Raw genomic sequence first — 6,000 nt, 5'->3', positions numbered from 1 at the left:
TTCCCTGAATCTACCTCACTGACGCTGTTAACAACTATACACTACTGAGATCAAGTCCAGCGGACATCCAAGTACCAGTGAACTGTATGGTTTCAGGAAAGGTGGCTGCTAAGGAATGAACATCCTGCGCCATAGGTTCTTTTTAGCCTTTATCAGTCACTGATTGTGGGGTTTATAACAATGTGTATGATAAATTTGTTAAGTCTGTAGTCAGTACCTTCCCATATTAGGAGTATGCCCTCTATGTATCTTTCATAATGAGTTATATAATGTTTTTATGGACTGCCCTTGTGTCTGTAGGTAGAATCTATTCTGGAACACAATATAGGTAGGCTTGAGGATTTATTTTATATAAATTAGCATGAAATGTATTTGGCTTCTATCCAGATTACATACATTCTTTTGTAGTGTTTTATTTATCACTCATAATATATAGTATATACCGTATATACTCATGTATAAGCCGAGTTTTTCAACACATTTTTTTGTGCTGAAAAAAGCCCTCCTCAGTTTATACTGGAGTCCCACTTGCCTGGTCTCCCCCACTCATCTGCAGGCGTCTGCAGCCTCTGTGGGTCACTGTCAGCCACCATTTTATTGTAGCCCTGTTTATGTGTGTTCATTGCACATTGAACAATAAAGTTAAATGAAAAGGAGCCTGTCAGGCAAAGCTAAAGACCGGGACATTTTTATCTAGCCCCACTGGTCAGAGACACATGTGAGTACACTGACTTATCCACTGCAATTATTTGCATCAGTTTGCTAAAGTCCAATATTTTCATTTTTTGTCACCTATTAATAAGTGTCTGAAGACTCCGTTGCTCATCACCTCCTAAAGGAGAATAAACGGAACTGGCACATGTATTTAGTATCCACAGACTGTCTCATTGATTTCTATATTAATGATCTGTGTTGTCTTTAGTGAATGTTATTTATATCTGTGTTCATCTATTAGGCTTGATACCAAGTGCAAAGGATTTAGTTTAACCATTTGTGTACAATTTATTAGGATATGGGTATATATTATGTACTTATATAATTTTATTGATGTTTTATAACAATCAATTTTGATATATTTATTTACAACCTCACGTTTGTATTATTGGGAGCCCAGTGTTAACGATATCCAGCACTGTTTTTATTTTTGAAATATACCAGTAGCTGCTGCATTTCCCACCCTAGGCTTATACTCGAGTCAATAAGTTTTCCCAGTTTTTGGTGGTAAAATTAAGTGCCTCGGCTTATATTCGGATCGACTTATACTCGAGTATATACGGTAATACTGTATGTAATATTCTAGTATAATGTACTGTAGATGCTAACGCATGGAAACGTCAGAAGCAAAGATGCGTGACGTAACAAACACTTTGGTATATGTTATAAGGGTTTTCTGTCTCAATATTATATAGCTAACAGATAAAGTAGGTATGGAAAATACAACATATGCATACCATAACCTCTACACTCAGATAACACTGTAATATTGTACTACATTGTATGCATCCAAAGCAAAGATGTGCCATAAGTATTACATAACACTACACAGATAGATGCATAAGGCTTTTCTGGCTCCATACAGTACAGTGTCATTTAGCTGTCACAAAGTAGCTATGGAAAATATGTCATATTCCTAATATAACATGGCACAAGGTAAAAAACATACTGCAATATTCTACTTCACTGTGTTGTAGATGTTGACATATGGATGCGTCAGGAGCATAGCTGCATTATATGCTGTATATAACATTACACTTAGGTAGGTAACATAAGGCTTATCCACATCCAGTTTGTCATTTAATTGTTACATACAGCAGATATGAAAAATGTGTCATATACAAAACATAATGCACTCAGATATAAAGCTCTGTAGTATTGTATGACACTGTATTGTAGATGCTGGCATATGGCTGTGTCAGATTAAAGATGCATCATACATGAAACATAACGCTAGACTGAGGTAGATGATATCACGGTCGTCTGTTTTTGCTGATCCGTATCAGGAGCCTTGGTCCTAGCTCAGGCAGGAGTATAGGTGAAACTGGGAGCCTTGATTAAACCTCTGCTCATCTAGGGAATGCCTAGGAAATATTCTGTAGTCTCCAGAATACAGAGTAGCACTAGCAGAAAGAAAGGAGTCTTAGGACCGGGAGATGTGCCGGAATGCGTATCTGGAATGCACAGCTGTAAGAATCTGGAACCATTCCTGTAGAGCTCAACCACCGGCACCTGTATCCAGGCACACAGAGCTGGAACCCTCTACTGGGATCTCAGCAGCATGCAGCCCATGGAAACTCATAACAGAACACAGCTAAAACTGGAAACAAGAACACAGAACTCAGAACTGAGACCAGGGGGTAAATGTATCATACCCCGGTTTTCTCAACCCGCGTGAGATCGGCATCTTCGCAACTTAAATTTATGGGGGGTAAATTTATGGGGGTAAATGTAAATGGGGGTAAATGTATGATCCATACCAGGGGGTAAATGTATCAATGTCCGATTTTGCAAATTCAGCGATTTTCTCGGCAGAGTTGAAATTCTTAGATGTATGAAGCTGAGATTTCATGTAAAATCGCCAGAGTTGTGCTTCTCTCAAAAATGCTATTTCCAAAACCGATAGAGATCAAAATCCGGACCATTTGCCACTCTGGCTATACAAGTCTCAAATGTATGAAGCTGCGATTTAGTAAACGCTCCTGAGTTTGCTTTAAAACACACTAGATACAACACACTGCTTTCTAGCAGCGTGTTTTGTAAACACATCACTGTTACACTGGGGATTTTCCCACGCTGTTGTGGGAAAGCCCTAATACTATAAATAGACCTAACTAAGTCCATTGCATATTGTAGAAGCTGTTTGCGGCGGCTCTCCTTTTTGTTTTGTTTTTTTGTTTTTTCCAAGCAAGAATGTTTCAGCGTGGATCGTACAAATCTGGGGCCCTCCTGGCTGAAGGCAAGACGATTTCCAGCAACAAGGGGGCCCCCCTGGCCAAGAAGAAATGAAGACTGCAAGCAACAAGGGGGACTTTTTGCCCAAGTAGAACTGAAAACATTTCAAGCAAGGACTTTTGGATGTACAAACAATTTTTGGACTTTGCAAGCCGGACTATTGGATACAAAATTATTTGGGACTTGGTTGACAGCCATTTTCATAGTAAAAGCTGCTGACGACAGATGAAAACATCAATGGTGAGTATATGGGCATTTATTATTTTTAATAAAAATATGTGGTATAAATGAGGGTGTTTACTGTCTTTATTGTGGGTTTATTATTTTTATTAAATCGATGTAGTTTTAATGAGGGAGTGGTGGTTTATTTAACATTTTCTTTTGTGGAACTACAGCCAGCCGTGGGTGTCAGGACATGTTGGCACTTGTGGTTTTCCAAGTGCCAACATGCCCTGGCTGCCATGGGTATGCTGGTGCTTGTAGCTATACAAGTAGCAGCGTGCCCACACTATTTATGGCATGCTGGCTCGCTGGGACTTGTAGCTCCACAAAACAAAATTGCGTCCGTTTATTTTTTATTTATACTTTAATCGCTGTTTATTACCCTACACCCCCCGCCCAGGAGTGTAGGAAGAGCCCTAGTGCTTTCAGCACTGGGCTGGTTGTCCCTAGAGGGGGCGAGTCGCTCGTTTTTTCGGCAGACCCCACTCCCTAGGTAATCCAGCTCAGAGCTGAACTGTCTGGGGTTGGTTGTCATTATGCCAGGGGGACCCCTGCCGCATGTCCCCCTGCCATAGTGCCACCAACCGTGGCTGGTTTACCTAGTGCTGGTTCAGTGAAAATCGGGGGGACCCCATACAAATTTTTTCCCCGATTTTCACGGAACCAGCAGTAGTCTGGCAGCACTAGGGTTAGTACTGAATAGAGGGGGGACCCCACGCTTTTTTTTTTTACTTTCATCTATTTTTAACAGTTTTGACAGCTGCCGGGACCTCCGGCTGTATAGACAGTGCAGTGTAACAGTGATATGTTTACTAATCTCGCAGCTAGATAAGGACAACACAGAAGAGTTAGCTAAACACGGGAGTGTTTTACATCGCAGCAAAGCACCAGAGATGACCAGTGATTTTGAAGATCACGGTAAAAATCGCAGCTTAATACATTTGAGAAATTTTGGACTAAAATCGCGGGTTATCACCCACGATTTTCCACGATTTTAACACTCTGAAAAAAATCGGACCTTGATACATTTACCCCCAGGAGTGTAGAACTCAGGACCGTAAGCTGGCTACAGGCGCAGGGATCTGGAAACCACACACAGGATTCACAGAACTAGAAAAGAGCCCTCTGAGATTCAGAGCTTGCAGAAGCTACAAGACTGATGGTAACGCCGGGTTACTGCAGAATCGACTTGGTGTTGGAAACCCAGAGGTGTTTGACAGTATGGAATGGAAATGCTTGAAGATGATAATAATGTCTTCAGGAGTTTTCTGAGAGATACAGAAGCCCCAGTTACTTGAAGCACTTGCAGGAAAACAGGCACTTTGCTGAACAGCTACTAGGAAACAGGCACTTTGGACAAATGCAGAGTTCTTGTTGAGAAACAGACACTTTGGTACATGCAGAGTATATCATGGACAGCGCTAGAAACAACTGAACCCTGGAGCCAGGGAACTATCCTCAGGAGAAGAAATAAAGTTGTTCAGGCAATGAGCTGGACTCAGGAGCTGGTTTAAATAGAACACTCCCAGTGCCTATTGGCTGCACAGGTCCTGTGAGTGCAGCTGCTGGAGTCTGGTTGGACTGCCAAAGTCAAATAATTGGATGAAAGAAATTATATTGATTAATATTGTTTTACCGTGCGATTGCGATCAGTATGCCACGTGTTATGATGCAATCACACGATAAACAACGCACACATACACTTACACATTCACTTGTACGTAGTTCATTTTTATAATAGTTCCAACCCACAGTTGTTTTTGAACAAATGTTATTGAATTTATAGTTAAATATGATGTTAGAACTACTTTATTGAGAGCTAAGATTCAGGTTACGGGAAACATATCATGTTTGGTGTCATTCTAATCCCCTATTTATCCTTAGTGATCCGGTTCCATCGGCTATGAGATCACACATTGCGTATGCTAGTTATGGAATGTAAGGAATTCATGATCAGAATGGTATTGTGTGTGTAATGTAAATAGACCAGTTTGAACTAGCTTTGGCGGGAAGATTAGTATGCAGCTGTTGGAGAGCTGAACCCCACCCTTGGAGGGCGTCTTTTGAACTGACCTATGAACTACACTATACTGGACTGTCCTGGAGCCTGAACCTATGGAAACATGCCAAGTCATCTGTATTGTATTTACTGCACCACCAAATGTATATATATATTGCTCTCTGGAACCAGCACTCAGTCTCTTTGACCACAGACTTCAGTATTGAATGACTGTAAGCTGGATCCAACAGGGTGCAGCGTATGTATCGGCTGTACTTATTTATTTAATTGTTATTCTTTTGCTAATAAATCGCTTTGTGAGTTGGAACCACACAAATCGCAGCAGATAATGATTATTGGTAAACGAAAAAATAATTTAAATAATTTGGGGGGGTCACAGCATAAGTTACGCTACCGGAAGATTCAAAGCCTACGGATTTCGGTTCCTCAACAAAGGGTGGAGAGACGCGTCATATACAGGTAAGAACGCAATGTGTTCAAAACCTGTTTATCATTCTGTGTTATGAAACCGAATGTCCGTTTTTGTGTAATCCAAGGAGCCCTAACTTGAATCCAGGGACAAGAAACATACCCGTTTCTTTTATTGTCATTTTGTGTTTTAAATGAGATTCATTTTTCATAGCGTATGTGTATTCGGTATTGCTGTCACATGTTTAAGCAGTTGTTTTGATAGTCTGTTATATATTTATAGTATAATCACTTGTTAAAGCCTCTGAAAAGCTATTACAATCGTTTGGGAAATTAATTTTCTGTGCAGAAAACAAAAGGTGTATGTGAATGGTATGAAAACTTGATTTACTGTTGAAATG

Source organism: Mixophyes fleayi, unplaced genomic scaffold (genome assembly GCF_038048845.1).
Source record: "Mixophyes fleayi isolate aMixFle1 unplaced genomic scaffold, aMixFle1.hap1 Scaffold_99, whole genome shotgun sequence".
Lineage (NCBI taxonomy): Eukaryota > Metazoa > Chordata > Amphibia > Anura > Limnodynastidae > Mixophyes > Mixophyes fleayi.
This window is presented reverse-complemented; position numbering follows the sequence as displayed.